Source organism: Microtus oregoni, unplaced genomic scaffold, assembly GCF_018167655.1.
Source record: "Microtus oregoni isolate MIOR12 unplaced genomic scaffold, Mior012 000001F_ref0000356, whole genome shotgun sequence".
In the NCBI taxonomy this organism is placed as follows: Eukaryota; Metazoa; Chordata; class Mammalia; order Rodentia; family Cricetidae; genus Microtus; species Microtus oregoni.
The window spans coordinates 44,930,023-44,949,531 of record NW_024543060.1 but is presented as its reverse complement, the minus strand read 5'-3'; positions in this window follow the sequence as shown (position 1 = coordinate 44,949,531).

The window sequence follows — 19,509 nt, the reverse complement described above, 5'->3', positions numbered from 1 at the left end:
GTTTTTTTTTTCTCCTTTTCTCAATAAAAAAAGAAAAAAAAAGAAAAGTCTGAAAGTTACAGTATATCCTCTGGCAAATATATTCAAGTAAGAAATATGATGAAATATCTAAAATATAAAGTAAAAAGTGCACTTTTACGTACACTCAAAAGAAACTTATAATATGATAGCCTCTAAGCTTTTACAAAGATTTATAGCGTCATTACCCTCCAGGGATACAAATCTCACAACAACAGTAGCATTAAATATTCTACAAAGTACAAAAACAAAAAACTTTTCTGGATTAATGTCATGAGATAAACATTGCCTGGATGTCAAGAGGAAATGGTATATTACAAATCTGCATAACTCTAGAGTAAACTGTTTCGTAAACATATACTAGATATTCCACAAAACACCAGTAAAATGAATCAAAATATATAAACTTGTGCTTTACAAAAATCAAGAGAGATATTTTAGGTATGCAAAGTCAGTTACTCTTTGGAAAATTACACAGTAAAAGGAAGACCAGAAAAATAACCAGAATTTAATAACATATAGAAAATAATAATTTACCAAAGTCAAACCCCCGGGTATGATACTATACAGACAGAGATGAGAATGGGTATACATTCCTAGCATGAGCAGCTCAAGTATGTTGATTATTACTACTCTTATCAATATTCTCCTGGCCAATTAATGAGGTCTTTAAAGTTTCAGCCTTTAAGACTCCCTTTCGGCGCCACGCACCGCGCCCCCGTGTCTGCGCTCTGTGCGCTGGCACCCAGCTCTCGAGCTTCGAGACACACACAGAAAAAGAGATAGCGACACGGGTCATCCTTGAATTCCCCAAGAATGCCCCCTTTATTGTGTTCAGGGGCAGATTATATAGAGATAGCCACGCCCCAGCCAAACCCACCAGAAACCACTCTCCTGCCCTCAGGAACTCCTGAACGTCTCGTGATCAGAACAGCTGTAGGCACTCAGATCAGGGGATTACAAGAAATTCAGGATCTGGGGTCTCACTGCTCCCAACATTTTGGGGTTCAATTAAAGATGCCAGGATAAGCCAAAGGGGCACTAAAAATACGGTAAAGAAGTCTACTCACAACAGGTTCTATCTCTTTGTAATTCTTTATTCTGTTCTCTTTGTTCCATCATTTCACATTGTTCCTTTTTGTTCTCTCCTGTTCTACATTGTTCTTAGTTCTATATCGTCCTACTTGTTACAAACGCTCCCAGTCATATACCCCAGCACTAGCAGGTGCCAGGGTTGGAATCCGTTTGCCTCATAGAAAAGCAGATAAAGATTTTCACACACACACACAGAAAGAGAGAGAGAGAGAGAGAGAGAGAGAGAGAGAGAGAGAGAGAGATCCATGGGAGTGTCTAGTACACATCTGGTGAATTTCTTTATGGAGAAAGTTAGTTTAAAAAGGAATTAAACTATCAGGGAATGCTAGAGGAGAAGGTTAGTGTAATACACCACATTTTTAGGTGGTTAAACGGGTTTATTTTCAATAAAATTATGAATGGAGCAAGGATTGTTTCAATCAGTGAACCATTTCTTTTCTTCTAGTATGCATGAAGGCTACCACCTAATCAGTCAACCAATGTAAGCAGTCAGAGGGAAGATGATGGTTCTTGATCAGATAGCACACACATCAGATGCTGCAGCTTTTACAAGTCTAAGCCTGGAGTTAGACTTACCATTCTAAGTGAAAATGAGACCCAGGCCTCTAAATTGTCTGTTCCATGCTATGCTATTATTAGTCATTCTGATTATGGATGTTGTGGGGTAAAACCAGAGCAGAAACTTGAGCAAATAGTAATTCTATGTCCGTGGAGATCTGTGAATATTTTAAATGGGATGGATGCTCTTGCCTACATACTGACCAAATGCCTGCTGATAATGATATTTGCAGAACAGGAGTTCTCTGCACTTACCTAGGAGAGAGGAACAAGGCCTGGCAGTGGGAAACTGTTTTCATGAAACAGTTTTGAATTGTGGGAATTAATTCCCAAATGTGTTACAGAAAGGGAGTTAGTCCTAGTGAAAAATCTACAGCAAAGGACAACCACTTTATTCACAAAGCAATAATGCCCAAAAGCCGTGCCTTTTGGTTTAGCCTATACCGGATCCCTTGGTTCTGATGAGCTGCTTGTGAAAAGATGGCTGAGCAGTTACTCTACAATATTGAGTCTTGTAGCAACCAATGAAGCAAGAAAATGAAATAAATTTTCTAAGAGCATCCAGAAATTTCTAAAGCGGAGGAGAAGGAGGGAGGAAATGAAAGGGAGAGAGAAAGTTTTACAAGGAATTGGGTGAATAGTAAGCTGGGAAGAATCTGCTGGGAGTTGGAGAAGGAAAAGCAAGATCAAAACACACTATATAAAAATTGATAAAAATACAAAAGAGATTCAGGACTGAAGAACTCTTACAGAGGATATCAGGTTGTATGATACGATTTACACTCAAGTATGGAACATCGTAAATCTGAGATTAATGCATTAATGATAGAGAAACGAACAGAGGTATTAATGCGTGTGTTTTTAGTGTGTGAAATGTTAAGAGATATTTTATGGATAATTGGTAAGATTAGGAAATGTTAATTGATAAGTTTTATTAAGGTTAAGAAGTGTTTTATGGATAATTAATAAGTCGAATGGAGGTTAGGAGCTGGTTTTATGTATTAGGATTAGTAGGATTAATAATTGTGATATTGAATTATTTGTGTGTTTTCTATTACATGCATACTAAGAGTGTGAACCCCCCTTAATGCATTGCATATAGAGGCTACTAATAAAGAATCATTATAAAGACAAAATTTACAAAAAAGAAAAAGCTGTATCTATTTTTTGATCATTTTGCATTATTTCCAGCCTAGTTAATCTGACAGACTAAATGGTTTTCACTAATCTTGGAAGTAAAATAGAGCATTTCCCCCTTTCAGTCCCTCTATTTCTAGTTCCTCCTTCCACCATCCCTCTGCCCACTCCATCCATGCCTCCTTCGCCTTTTCCATGCAGAAAGTAACCTCCTAAAGATATCAACAAAACAGAGCATATCAGGTTGTAGTAAGTCTAGGTACCTTCTCTCATATTGAGACTCCACAGGGCAACACAGTATGAGGAATGGTGTCCCTTAGAGACGATGGATTTATATTGACAATGGTCTGATGGGTTAAAAGTCTGTTATGGCAGGGAAGCAAGGCAGGGGATGCACAAGTCATGGCGCAGCTGGTTCCACTGGGTGTACAGTCACAAGCGGATTATACACAGTAAGTCAATATGGACTACAAACATACATGGGAGTGAGGCTGTACATACTGTCTACAACCTTCCATCACAATGCCACCAACTGGGGAACCAAGTATTCAAACACAGGAGAGGCCGGGCGGTGGTGGCGCACGCCTTTAATCCCAGCACTCGGGAGGCAGAGGCAGGCGGAACTCCATGAGTTCGAGGCCAGCCTGGTCTACAAGAGCTAGTTCCAGGACAGGAACCAAGGACTAGGGAGAAACCCTGTCTTGAAAATCCAAAAAAAAAAAAAAAAAAAAAAAAAACCACAGGAGAGCATTCCGATTCAAACTGCAATGCTGTGCTGGTCTCACAAACAACTAATTATCCTTTCTCTCATTTTAACAGCAAGTCCAAATATCTCAAAGATGTTTATTATATTTAGTTCTATATACCTCAATTCTCTTAACTGAAATTATTCTTTTTCCCCTTCTATTAATAAAATAGCAATTTTCAAGGTCAGAAGTGATGTCAAAGTTGACAACTTTAATGTGTAATCCCATTCATTTCTTTTGTGGAGCTGTAGTTGGCAGATTTGCTCACCTGATTTTGAAGAACTTTTCTTATTTCTAGGAACACATTCAAGTGGTTCTTGCTTGAAGTTATATGACCTTACATTTAGATTCCTCTCATGGTTCTTCACAATGTTCTTCCCTGAACACTTGAGAGCCTTAGGCTCTATCTTAGATGTGTTTTATACAAACTTCTTTCCATGAGTGAACATCCAATTTCATGAATGAGAAAACTTTGATAATAAAAAGTCACTAACTTAAATCTCCAACCAGGACCTTTCTTTAGAATTTTTATTGTCATGATTAATTATTTTACAAAAGTCCATGGTTTTATTCATCTGATTGATAAGAATATGTATAATTTTTCTTCAATTTGTAGCAATCCCCATAAATACCACTCTTATTATCATCTGATTTTCTGATAGCACTACTCAAAATAGCAAATGAAACATTAAATGAATGTCAAAGTCGAGACAGCTGGTATTGTCGTATACCTGATTTAAAAGGGAAAATTTTCAGATGTTCTCAATTAAAAATAATGAACTTCCTTATGTTTATAATAGAAAATTGTTGACTTTGACAAGAATAAAAATAAAATGCAGTTGAAGTATTATAAAAAGGACTAGGTGTTAGGTGTAACGAATAAAGTTATAAGTGAATTGTTGGGACCTAATAGAAGGAAGAACTAAGCAGGGTTCCTGATGAAAATGTGTGGTGTGAAATGGAGAATAGAAGTCAAAGAAAACTTCTAACACTTTAATATCTGGTTCTTTAGTTTTTTTTCCTTCTAAAATGTAAAGAAAAAAAGCAAGACATTGTACTTTTTGGATAATCTAGAGGTGATTTAAAGCACACAGGAGGTTGTGTGAAGGATATATGCAAATTTGATGCTGTTTTATAAAAGATCTAAGCAATCCAGATGTTGATATCCACAGGGTGTCTCAAGAACAAGCTACAACCCAAGGATGTCTGACCTAATCTTTGTCTTTTCCCAAGGTGAATGTCAGGTTGTGTTGCGGAGACATATGAGCAAGTATATGGGGAGCTATAGGGAACCTGGCCATCTCTCAGTAGGGAAGTGTGAGAAAATAACTTTTGTCTAAACAGGGCCTGCTGGCAATGCTCAACCTCCACCTGATTTACTACTGGGCCTAATTCCCTTTGTTTTTCCTCATCTTTGGGTTGCCAAAGTCTTTTCCTTATTTATCATTCTCTAATGCTGGAGACATATGCTAGTATGCAGGAGACTCAGTTTCTTACCCATCTTCTTGCTGGTAGAGGACTACAGAATGTTACATCTTGGAACTGAATTTTGGGTATATCAGTAGACTATATATATTAGCTTTAATCCTAGTAATAGACAACTCATTAGGAATCTGTCATCTGGCTACTCATTAGTGACATCTGTGGGTTACCAGAAAATGGAACCACAATGATACTGCTTCTCTTTTGCATATGTGTGTGTGCATACATATATGCATATATGCATGTAATGGTGTCAACATATTTGACCTATTGTGCCCCTTCATAAATGAAAAAAGAAATGTGGTAGAAAAATAAAGTCATCAAACACATGCTGTAGTACTTGCATGATAGAATGCTTGATTTTTTAAGAGGTAGCAGCCAGGCTAAATAAAGCTTGTCAATATTTACAATAAAATATCATACAACAGTTAGAAGTAATGTGTTAACCAAGTACAAAACAGCCTCTGTGGATCTTAAAGTAAACAGTTAATGATGGAAGTAAGCCATAATACGAACAAACTGTGTGCAGGAATAAATACACATAAATGACAGGAACAAGATGATAAGGGCACTCAGCAATGATTAAATGACAGGAGTAGAAAGGTAAAGTCACACCAGTTTCTCATGAAATGTACGTTGATCTTGAGTTGATTTAACCCTGTTCTGTCTTTGAGAGTTAAAAACAAGTGAATAGCACTTGCTATAATTAAGATTCAGTGGCTGTTCTCTATGGGCAGAGCCTAAAGGGTGAAAGAAATGATACTGATTGGCTGCTTTTTTTGTTTTAGAGCTCGTTTTAGGGGAACCAAATAAATTTTAAGAATTATACTGAGCAACCAGTTTTTCATGTTCCATTTATTTACAAGTCAATGGGTTAAAGTTCTTTGACATTAGATATTTATATTTCTAAGTCCAATGGCCCCTATGGCAGCAGTCTCATGGTACTATGAAGTCTACTTTTGAGACCTTTAAACAAGCTTGCTATTCTTCCTGTTACACCAGACAGCTATTTCCCTAAATATCCAAGAAGATAATCAGAGAGATTACACTCTGATCACCCTTTCTAAAGGAGCTCTCTTTAGATAAGTTCAGACAGAATTTCTCTCCTGGACCATAAAGCATATTTGCTTTTAGTGAAAAGCTGTAAGATGTTTAAGAAATATAAATTCAACTTTTTTTTCAATATAACCCATTGGTTAGCATAACCAGCAATATACTCAAGGATCTAAAAAAAATTGATTCAATTTTTTTTTTCTGGAGAAAACCTGATCTCAATGCATTTAAGGGAATAAATTGAAGCTTAGAAAGTTTCAGTTTTAATTTGGTTGAATTGGTTTGAAATTGAAGAAGCATACCTAATTTATTAGTTTTTTTTTTATCTTCAGCTTTAAAAAAGATACAGTAAGAGGGGATGAGAGAAGTTGAAAGAAGGGAAGGAGGGAAGAATGATGGATCGTAGTTCAAGTAAAAATGTATTTGTAAACAGACAAAGCCTGGCCAGGAGGACATTTTTGATTCATAAATTAGTAAATATGTGTAGAAGATTTGGGTTTTGTAAGTCGGAATAATGACTACATATAAAACTTATATTTATGTTTATAAATAGTTATTAACTTCATCCAAAATACATGTATTAGTGTTTGTACCTAAAATTTACAGTTAAACAAAATCACTTTAAAAAGCAGCGCATATATTTAAAAAACAAATTTGATGTATAGCTAATTAATGAAAGCTAAATAATACTCAAGACAGGAAGTATTTCTATTTCAATTTAGAAAATAAATATGGGTTAAAAAGCAGAAATTATAGGTCTTATTCATTTTATATTTTGCCTGTGACTTTTTATGTCTTGCAGATTTAAGTTTTATATAATTTCCTGTAACATGTCAAAGGACTAGGAATAAATAATATAAAGTTGCATGGTTTCCTTCAGAAAAAAACTCAATGGTGGTATCTTAAAGGAAGGTTTGTAAGCATTGACCTGCACTGTGCTATAAAATTAGTATTAGGTCTGTCATCACTTTGTTAATAAGAATCTCCCATGTTAATGGCATGTGATACCTCGGCATGTGTGTAAAGAAAACAAAAGTCCCTTAAGCCTTGTCTAGTAACATAGAGTATAGATATATCTTTTTTCTTCATTTTCATTGCGTCTATCTATTTTTCTCTTGCATAGATTTATAAAACAAACAATAGATTCCTATAAGAAAATGTTGTCTTTTCAATATATCTACTAAAGACTACATTATTTAAAATACTAAGTTATTAAAGATGGCCAAAATGTCCTTAAAGTATATGGCACACACTTGTATGTATGTATATACCTGGACTAAGCATTTAAAACATGTACTGCTCTTTCTGAACATTGTATGAACTCCTGGAAAAATCCCAAGCCTGTTTATCAGCTCAGAAATGCTGAATATGTGTGTGGGCACAAGCTTCTGCAAAGAGAAACAGTTTATTGCTAGGAGGAGCTGGATCCCCAATGAGAATAACAAGTTTCTTAGCAAAAGCTATTTGAAGCCATGGGGAGAGAAATGGTTTTAAAGTACAATGAATAAAAAAGAATGCCTCTGCATCTGAGGGAACATAGAGCAGAAATTTCAACACAGACTAAGAAAAACAAAAGTATGCTTATTCACACAGGGTTTGAGCTATGCGTTTTTGTTGTTGTTTAGAATTTGCTTTCTCTTAATTCTCCTGTTGCTACCTTACATTTTTGAAGCATACATAAATGCTGAATAAATCTACCATTTACTTAAAGACTAATTTCTATTAATATCAATGTTCCAGTTCTAGAAAACTATGATAAATTAATAAAGGAAATCGTGTATGTTTACTTTGTCATTTTGGGATGATTCTTATTACCTGTGGACCAAGGATTTAGAGACAGAAGTTGATGAAATCGTTGCTTCTGAATTACTTCCAATGACTGAGTCAAAATCAGTCTGCTCAGGAGAAGCCATATTTATAAATAAGAAAAGCTCCCACTTCCCCGTGGAAACTTTCTGTTCTTGTATTCTAAATAATCAAGTCTCAACTATGCTATGCTGCTTTGATGATGAAACACGTATAAGCATAGGTTTTGCTTAAAAGAACAATCATTCATTCTTTGAGCAATACTTCATAAGGTGAGGTCATTATAGTCTAACGTTTCATTGTATTGTACTGTGACTAATCATGCTGTGAACTTGACTAAATCTAATCAACTAAAGCTTAAGCTTGTGACCACTGTGTAGGATATTCATCCTATTATTTGAAGTAAGATGTCCTACCCTAAATATGGGTGTCAAGTTCATCCATGCTTTTGCTGGAGTATTCCTTTACTGATATTAAAACCTACTTTTTTAGTATTTTAACTCAGACCAGAAGCTCTTCAAGGATTTTTCAGGCCATTGGCACCATGTTTAAAAGCTGCTGAGACATCTACACTCATCGACTTAGCAACTACTTGATTCTTTCCAGTGTAGAATAGTCATTGTTGGAATACCTAGACTGTATTCTATAAGCCAATCTAATAAATCCCCTTTTAGTCTCTCTCTCTCCCTCTCTCTCTCTCTCTCTCTCTCTCTCTCTCTCTCTGTATCATTTTCTCTCTCTTGCTTTTTCTCTCTGTCTCTCATTCACTCTCTGTGTGTTTCCATGCTATTTTATGTTTGTTATATCAGTTCTGTTCCTTTCAAGATACCTCAATTATTTCACTGTATGTTGGAAGATATGTCTTATCTACATTTTCCATTGCTGACCCGAAAAAGGAAAGCCTTATTTTAGTTTTTGTACTTATAAAAGTTATATGCAAAGATATTTATTACAGCAAACCCAATTCTGTTCTTTCTCCAAAATATAATTTTTCTAACATTTGTGTGGTAAGCAGTAAAAGAACAAAACAATATATAACCCATTGAAAGTTAGAAACTGCACATTTGAGTTCCAATTCACTGTAATACCCTGTGTAAGAGTAGTCTTTGTTTAATTTTCTGCCAGGTCAGATGGAAAATTCAATTTTTTTATCTGTGAGTTCTTACTACTGGACCAAATTCTTTCCATACACTTGAGCTAAATGTTAATGCCTGCTTTCTATTCCTGTAATTCACAGACCACAGTGGCACTTAACAACAAACCTGCTTCCCTGAAACTCCAATTTACTGGAAGTCTCCTTGTTTGGTTTCTTTTACTGACCATTTCCAGTACCAATATTGACCTTATTTATTGCCAGACTATTCCCTTCAATTCACCAAACCATATAATTAACTTAAAATACTGTCCTGTGCACACATGGAGGTTCCCAGGAAGGAAAGTAATTAAGATCTCCTGGGTAAACTGGGAGGGAGATAAAAGATAGAAGTTGGGGGATGGGAAATTGAGGGATCAAGAAGACTGACTTGGGGGAGGTATGAATTAGGAGAGCAATGAAAGAAGTATTGTAACGGAGGGAGTCATTGTGGTGTTAGGGAGAAAACTGATATTAAAGAAATTCTCAGGAATACACAAGGACAACCCCAGCTAAGACTCCAAGCAATAGCAGAGATGGTATCTGTAAGAACCTTCCCCTTTAATCAGGGTGGTCATTAATCTGTCCTTCCTCCATCTTGACTAACCCCTTCCCTCAAGATATCAGAGGGAAGAAGAGGAGGGTTGTGGCCAGATTTTTTTGAATCCCCAAGGAAGGCCTTTTACCCTTGGAGGACTGGATGGTAAGTGGAAAGGGAAAGGGGGAGGGGCAGGAGAAGGGGAAGAGAGAAGGAACTGAAGTTAGTGTGAAAAATAAAAAGTAAATTTTTCTACTAAAATAAATGCTGTTCTATGTCTAGCCCCCGTTTCCCGTTTCTTATCTTCCATCACATACTCATGAATATAACGTCATAGTGCTTCACGGTGGCCTTTAGTGCAATATGTCCTGAGAGAGTCATAGCGAAGGAAGTCACTCTGAATTCTACTCTCTTTCTGCCTTGTGACTTCCTGTGATATTTCCTCCAGTGTCCTTGTGTGGCATGCTATAAGTTTAACAAAGACCTAGGAGTATAATAATGCTATAGCCTGTTTTTCCCTCAATATCTGTACCTCATCCTATCTCAATCAAAACCATGTGCTTCAATTGCTTTACTGCCTTTGGGATTAAATGATTTGGAAATATGCCTTTGGGTATCTACATTCACAGTGAAATTTTTAAAAAAATAAGTTAAACTACGTTGTTTTTTGAAAATATGAGAAAAGCTATGTGTCTATCCTTTGGAATGAATTACAAAAATTAAGTCATTGATGTGGGATGCCTTTCTATATATGCATCACTTTTATTGCTTAATGAATAAAGCTGTTTATGTCTTAGCTGAGTTAAGCCAGGAAGGAAATTCCAACAGAAATATATAGAGTAGGCAGTATCTGGGAGACATCATACAGCTGTCAAAGGAGACAGACACCAAAACCTTACCTGGTAAGTCACAGTCTCATGGTGACACACAGAAAAATAGACATGGATTAATTTAAGATGTAAGAGCTAGCTAAGAATATGTCTAAGTTATTGGCCAAACAATGTTTTAATTAATAAAGTTTCTGTGTGATTATTCAGGTCTGGGCAGCCAGGAACAAATGAGAAGTCTCCATTTAAAAATGATGCCAGCGTGAGACAACTACATCCACATAAAAATTGAGAGAGCTTGGGAAGGAATTCTAGTCACAAAAGAACTGAGTTAAGCACAGCTTCTTGGTACCTGTATTTTTTCAGATAAGCTCTATTTGCTGGCTGTGAGCAAAGATGCAGCTCCTCTAAAAGAAGGCATCCTTACTCAGAATTAGCAACACAACCTACTCAGCTGCTTTAAAAAATGGTGGCTTCCTGGTTTGGGCTGGTAGCACCAACTCTCACTCTTTCAGGATGTCCTGCATTTAAATGGGTTTAGTGAGCAGCATGCTACAACTTCTTGAATGACAACATACCCACTGTGTCCCTGGAGTTGGGGCAATAAGCATGGCTTACAGAGGCAGTAAATGTATCTCCACCATATTAAAAGATCAGGAGAGGCAGAGCCAGTATTGCAACCACACTGCTTACCCTTTTAAAATGCTACTTGTCAGAAAAGGATTTCAGATACACAATAGGGCAGATTCAAACATAAAAGACCTCTAAATGAGACACAGTGTATTTAAAAAATTTACACAGCCATGGGAGAGAGAAGAATAAAAATTATAAATAAAATCAAATCTTTAAAGAGACAGTAAAAATAATATAAAAGCGTACAATCGTAGATTAAAGGAGTAAAGAAAAATAAACCACGTAAGATAAAATATATCCAGAGAGACTAAATTATGCATATAGTTGGTTTTTTTTTCTTTGAATTTTTTTGACTATGGAGAGACATTTGATTCTGGAGGCTGCTAAGTTAAACCAACATAAATGTATCTTGAATTCAAAATTTGTGTCTAAAGATATGCTGCTTTGAAGAAGTTCTGCTTTTGTTTCCAAAGAAGATGAGAACATATGGATTTCTTTCTAGGCAATGTAGTTTAATGGAAAAAAAAATTCTCCATGAACCCTAAAAATATTTCACCTAACAAAAAACAGAAAGTGGTTTAGAGAAAACTATGCCCATATTCCGAAAATAATTATTTTCATTTAAAGAACATTGATTATAAGTGATTAATGGGAACAGTCAAGTTTTAACAAAATAAAAAAGTAATGGGGATATGATATGGAGATGAATATTTTCAATTGTTCTGGATCTTGATCTATTGATACAAATTTAAGGTTCATTTTATTATACCATATATATATATATATTTCTCCTCTTGCTTAAGATATTACATTTGTGTAGCTCATTTAAACATATAATGTATATTTTAAAATTGCACATTAACGATAGTTACTTATAATAGTCAATCTTAAAGTCATGTCAGTTAGATTTTCTAGATATATTTCAGCTAGAGAGATAATCTTCAACAAGCCAAGAAGCTATAGACTATAGCATTTAGAATGTATTAAATTTAGAGTTTTCACAAAAGTTAGATATATCTGCTTCTGGCATCTCCAATTACTTCAGAGGGAAATGATGTGGGTGACTTTTTGTATATGTGTTGCTTTTATAGGTTAACGAATAAAGTTATTTTGGCTAATGGATTAGCACAGTAAAGCTAGGTGGGAAATCTGAACAGAGAGAATAGGCAGAGTCTGGGAGATGCCATGTAGTCGCTAAAAGAGACAGATACCAAAACCTTATCTAGTACGTCACAGCCTTGTGGCAATAAACAGAGTAATAGAAATGGGTTAATTTAGGATATAAGAGCTAGTTAAAATTATTAGCCAAATAGTGCTATAATTAATAAAGGTACTGATATTAGGCCTTGTTGGCACAGCTTACTCTGAAACACGTGAAGAATAGTAAATGTCAACATAAAAATACTTTACAGTACTTTTTGGGATCTATTTCTTCATCATCTGTACATTTGGAATTGATGACACTAGCAGAGTTAAAAAGAAAACAATATTTAAACATAAAGAATATATTTAAAAAGTCATAGGAGTATCCTTTGCAGGAAGGTAACACCATTAATCTTAGCAAATTGACTGCTTGGGTTATGCTGACTTCTTTGCTGTTATGTGTTTCCTTTTCACTTTTAATACAACTCCTCTTGTTGTGGTGACCAGCAATCATAAAATTGTTTCATTGCCTCTTCATAACTGTAATTTTGCTACTGTACTGAACTGTCATGTCAAGAGATATCTTGATTGTGGGAGCCATTGTGGGGCAAGTAAGAAACTTGGCACTAGAGAAATTACCAGGAATCCACAAGGATGACCATAGCTAAGAGCCTGAACTGGAGTAGTCAGATTGATGACTATCTTAAATGTCACCATCGAACCTTCATCCAGCAACTAATGGAGACAAGAGCAGAGATCCACAGCAGAACACTGGACTGAACTTCCAAAGTCAAGTCGAAGAGTGCAAAGAGTGAGAATACAAGCAAACAGGTCGAGTCCATGATGGGGATACCCACTGAAACATTTTATCTGAATTAATGGGAGCCCACCAACTCTGGCCAGACAGTGAAGGAACCAGCATAGGACCAAACTAGGACCTCTGAATGTGGTTTACAATTGTATGATTGGGGCAGATTGTAGGGTCACTGTCAGTGGGTCCATGATTTACCTTTACTGATTGTACTGACTTTTGGGAACCCATTCTCTTTGGAGCGATAGCTTGCTAGGGTACCTAGATATAGTGGAGAGGACCTTGGTCCTGCCTCAAAGCAATGTGCCTTATCTTCTCTGGGGAGTGAATGGGGAGTGAAGATGTGAGAAAGTGGTAAATGAAGGGGAGGAAGGGAAGGAGTGGAAACTGGGGAACTGGGATTGGTATGTAAAATGAGAAAAGATAGATTTAAAAAAATAATAAAATACAAAAAAATAAATAAAAGCAAACCAAGCAAAACAAAACAAATCAACAACAGCAACAACAAAAATCAAGCTACTGCTGTTGTTCCCAGAAGGACAGAATATGATTGTCAAATCACCTTCCAAATAACTATGTGTATGGCCATAGAATCCTTCTGCTACCTGGTTTTGTCATGTAAATGTCTTTAACATTGAACAAAAATTTATGAAGACTCAAAAGTACTCAGAATAGAAATACATAATTGTCAAATGCCTAACCACACCTAGGGACATCTGTGTCATCTGCTCCATTTAAAAGGTCATTAAAAAAGGGAAAAAACATTTTCTTACATGGTCTGGTAAAGTACATATACTATAATAACTGGTCTCTCATCCATACTCCTACAATCAATAGAAATGAAACTCACTGGCTCATAGACAATAAAACATAAATCTAAAAGATGTGTTTGACAGATAGACAAAGGGAATTAATGAATGTATGTGTGGAGGGCAAGAGAGGGTAACAGGTAACTGAAAAATACATTATGGACATATATAAAATCCATTATTATGTGAAGTTAATTTATGCTAATTATTAAGTCTAATGCAATCATGAGTATCCCTAAAAAGTTGAAGATATTAGAACAATTGGTAGTGGTTGCTGAAAAAGAGACTGAAACTTAAGTCACATTTATTAAAGCGTAGTATTTGTCATTTGAATCCAATATCTACTTATTTATTTAAGAGTAAAGAAAGGAGAAAATTGAAAATGTAAAATTCTACAAAGACTGTATTTTAAAAGCAGTCATGAAAGGCATTGGAAGCTGGTGTATTCATGACCATAATCTCTGTTGCTATTTGTCAGTGATTATCCCAAGAACAATGATTCTGTCTTCTTAATATAAGTACTTATCTCTAAACTTTCGATTCAAATGTAAGAAAGAAAAACAGTTTAAAACTGTGTAGGTTTAAAGTAGAATGAGAAGGAGGGTACTCAGAAGTATAAATGATAGTTGTGCTGAATTTTAGTGACTGGAGAGGTTGCAGCATACGACAGAAAAGGTACCCAATGGAAATATAAATGTCATTCACTACTTCAGAAGCCCAGGGTGGTCAAAAAGTCACACAGATCACAGAAGACTGTGCTGGCAGCTAGTTACACTCACCTGGCTGTGTTCAGGGAGACCTGAGGACAAAGTGAAAGAACCAAGAGGAAACTAGGTTAATGGACTTTTCTAGATGCTCTTCAATGACACAGAAAGTTAGAGCACAAGGGAGGAGACCAGACATAACCACGCTTTGCTCCTGCGATGGAACTGAGGTCAAACACAAAGCAAGAAATAGAGTGCTCCCCCGGTGTTCAGGTACTTCACCAAACAAAGAATCAGAAAGCTATCAAACAGTTTATGTAGCTACACAGAATACAGTTCTCTTCCAAACTAAATTTTACCTCAACAATGGCAAAAATAAGTGTTTCTAGGAATATAGAAGTTTTAAGAAATGAGAGACTTAAAAAAAAAAACCTTCTCTGTCTCTTAAATTTTTACTCTAGGAACAAACAAACTGCATTTTTTTTTTTGCTAAAACACACAGAAAAGTAAGTAATATCTGAAGCCTATGGATATTTTGATTTAGTTACAGATAATAAATTTCAACATATATTTGAAATCAGATTTACAGATTGTCTTAAAATATGAAACCTATACATAGAAAGAAGAGGAATAATAAAATAAATTCAAGACTGATCACAGGAGGAAACACAGAGCTCCTAATGTAATCACTCTCAGCTGTCCACTTAAGATAGCTGACAGTCACTTGGGAAAAGGGAACCTCACCCGAAAAGTTCAGACAGTCTTGTGCCCATGTCTATGGGACATTTTCATAACCCCTAATGAATACAGGAGCATCCAATCCAATATGAGCAGTGCCATCTCCAAGCAAGTGGGCCAGGGTTGTATAACTTATGGAATTCAGAGTGCCAGTCAGGAGAATTCTTAAATGAATTCTGCTTTAAGACCCTTCCTTGGGCTCCCTCCTTGGCTTCCATTGAGGATGGACTTTAACTTCAAAGCTATAATAAACCCTTTGCTATTGGACATGGCGTTTATCACAGCAACACCAAGCAAACTAGCAAAGTTAATATGAACTTGTAAAAAGCAATGACTGAGAATGAAAAGAGTAATGAAATATAGATCAGCACTTGTCTGCCTTGCAAACAACATAAGAGTGTGCCAAGATATGCATGTGCACTTGGAAGTAAATAAGTGAAATAATATTGGCATTTTCAGTTAGCTTTCTTTGTCAATGTGGCAGGTTTCAGCAGGAAAATTTAGTTGTCATGACATTTTTCTGATCCAAGATTTTAGCGTCAATGCAGGCAAATAATAATTTTCAGAATGGAGCAAATAAAAGAAAGAAAGCATATAATCATAGATTTCAGTGTGTCAGGATAAGGCTACAACATGTCAAGGAGTTAAAATTAATTATATAATGTAAATGGAATTATTCACACCTATTATCAAATAATAATAGGTAACTATTTTGAGATATTCCGATGTGCTGAAGTTTTAAAACAGAAAGAAAATCTGCTGTATTGTTACAGATTATCTTATACTTTCATTGTTACTTTTTTTTAAAATAAGAAGTTCCCTTCCTTTTGAACTGTGCTTGACTAAATTATGTTTTGGACAAAAGCATCCATAACTAGAAAACATATATAAATCACACACACACACACACACACACACACACACACACACACACACACCTGTAGAATGTTCAAGGTTAATAGGTAAATAATGGAAAACAATGATGTGTGTGAGGCTGCATCAAGTGTATTTATGTGCCATTAGTGTGGACCCATGTGAGTATGTATCTGTGTTTATATGTGTATTGTGTGTATATGGGTTTGTGTGTGTGTGTGTGCACGCATGTGTGTGCCTATGGTGTATGTGCATGTGTACCAATGTGGAGAGAGTGGAGGCCATAGAAGGATTTCCAGTGTCTACTGTATATTCTTTCAATGGAATCATCTACTGAACATGGCTGAAAGTTAGCAAGCTCAGGTGTCTCTCCTATCTCTGTTCACACAACACTGAGATTGTAGGTATGTATCGCCATCTCTAGATTCTTTCATAGGTACAAGATATCTAAATTCTGATCCATGTTTTTGTATGAAGTTCTATTTCTCATTGTTTGAGTTACTTTCTTAGTCCAAGAAAAATGTCCTATAAGAAATATTTGTTATAGAGAAAGAAAGGGTGTGCATTTGGATGGGCAGGAAAGTGAGGAGGATCAGGGAAGAATTAGAGGAAAGAAAAATCATAATAATATTATATTAATATGCTTAATATATAATATATTATATATATAATAAAATGTAGTATTTGATCGTAAGTGAATTTTTCATCTGTTAGTGATCATCCCATTTTCAATGGTGGTAACAGGAGGAAGACAATGTGGCTAATTAGAAGAAAGAAAGTCACCCGCTCCAGCTTTTCCACGTTCGTAACAAAAAAGACACTGCACAACCTCTTTAGTGAAGGGATGACTAAGTGTAATATGAAGGTCAAAGGTGCACTGAAAGAATCCTAATAGTTAAGAAGGCACTTATTACAAAGGAAGAGATGCCCAGCAAATCATATCCTCAGATACTAACACAGAGGGACAAAACCATGAAATGTCAAAACATGAGTCATGAGGTTCCTCTGTGCGTAGATAATTCTCTTGGAAATGACTCCAAAGATATTGAGCTGCATAAAATTCTGGACAAATATGTCAGAAGATGCAGTTTTGAAAAGGTAAATGAAATTAAGAAAACATAACTAAAATAATATAGGAAGCTAAGGGTAAACCCATTTATAGAAACGAATCTCATTTACGTACATATAATAGATTTTCATAAAGAGTTACTCTAATGCTTTGTTCTGTCTCTAGAGACAAGCATGCCTACTCCCTCTCCTGTCCACTGAGGCAGACATATCTTCCTTCCTGTTTACAGCCTGAGCCTCTTTCTTTTCCATCTCCCTCTCAAAGAGGCAGCTTCTGTCTCTTCCTTCTCTCTCTCTCTCTCTCTCTCTCTCTCTCTCTTTCTTTCTCTCTGCCTCTCCGCTCTCCTCCCCTTATCCCTTCCTCCTGCATAACCCCCTAAATAAATATCCAACCTCACTATGCATGGCATGCCTATCCGTGTCTCTGTCTCTCACCCACTGCCTGGGACCAGCTGCCTTCAGAGACCTGTGATATAGTCTCATGGGCCATCACTGTCTGGGACTGGCTGCTCTGGGGCCTGATGCCCGCCCCCCATTCAGAGACCTGCAGCATGGTCTCATGGGCATCTGCCTGCTGCAGCCACTCAGGAACATGCAGCTTTTTTTTTTAAATTAATCCATCCATTATAACTACTAAAAAACAGATAAAAGAATGAGCTTCTTCAGAGCCCAAATTAAAATAACTGTTATACTTATGATAACTAGTTTTAATAGCCAAGTTTCAGAAATAATCTAAGTATAAAGAAACAGATGGATAGAAAAAAATCAAAATTTACATATGCCATAGACTAGCTTTTCTTTGGTTTCTTTGTTGTTGTGATTGTATTGTTTCTTGTCAATTTAACACATTCTAGGGTGATTCAGAAAAATTAAACGGGTGTTTAAAAAGTGTTACCTTCAGATTGGCCTTTAGAAAAACCCTCTAAAGCATTTTCTTGGTTGATGACTGATTTGCTGTAGCATCTCTGTATCTCTCTCTTCTCATGAGGTCATTCTGTGCTCCCATTCTCTCTCCCTGCCTCCCCAGTCCTATATATATATATATATATATATATATATATATATATATATATATATAAAACTCTGAATGCTGTCTGCATGATGTGTTGGTCTCTTACCCGCTGTTCTTTCTCACACCATTTTACATCACCAAAAGCAAAATATTATCCTTAACAAAGATCGAAATTGTGCAGCTTGCAACAACACAAATGCCCCCTAGAAGACCTTATATGAGGTGAGACAAATAAAACACAAAATGTTAAATCCTGCATGATTTCACTCACTTTTGTAATTTACAAAGATTGACCTTATAAACACAGGAGATTGAAAGGTGATTGGCAGAGAGTGGTCATTGAAAAAATGGAGAAAAATGCTTCAAATATTTTTAATTTTCACTCAAAAGAGGAATGAGTTCTAAAGATCTCAATAGTTTAGTGATCATGATCAAGTGAAGTTAATCTTGTTTTTATCTCAGTACACATGTCTAAATGCTAGATAGATGTCTTTTTGTGGTGCTACATGTTATGTTCAGATTTTATGCCCAAATCTGCGAAGTCCCCCAAAATTCAACAAGGAGACAGAGTCCCATATGTAAAGGTAAAGAGCCTTAATCTTATGCAAGTTTGCAAACTCAGTCTCTCTGCATGTCCACAGTATTGGAATAAATGGAGGGCTCTGAGCTCAGTTAGAGTAGTGTTTTTATAATAGTAAAGGTGGGGTGAGGGGTTTTTGAGGTTCAGGACACCAGATTGGCTGACATTTGTCTAGGGGTGTCCTGATGAATGTATGCTGGCAGGTGAGCTTATCTACAACAGTTGGAATGTCAGGAATTTCATTTGGTTGGTCTATTCTAGGGTGGTGCCTGGGTAATTTCAGTTTGTGGTCCTTCCTGCTACCAGGTATTGCCTCAGGGTAAACTACAGAACTCAGGCCTCTATTAAGCTTAACAGGCTAGGTCCTTCACTGGCAGGTGATAATGGTTGGAAGTTAAGAATGTCCTTTGGGTGATCTGTTCCTATTAAGCTTATCATGGTTGAGTCCTACAATACAGATTAGTATGATCATGTTCATGACATGATAATGATGATGATGATGATGTGTGTGCGTATCTCCAAAATATCAAAATATGCACAATACATGTGATTTTATTGTTTGTTATGCTTTTGTTATTATGGGAAAAAATGGAAGAAACTTGATAGAATACTTGGTGGATAGTGTGCCTACTGCCGTCTCCTGAGTGGGATTGGTGAAAGCATGGCAGACAGCAGAGAAAGGAGTCATCTCAAGAATGAAACGGGGGCGAGCAGTGCTTTATCTAGTGCTGGGTCAGAAACTCCTA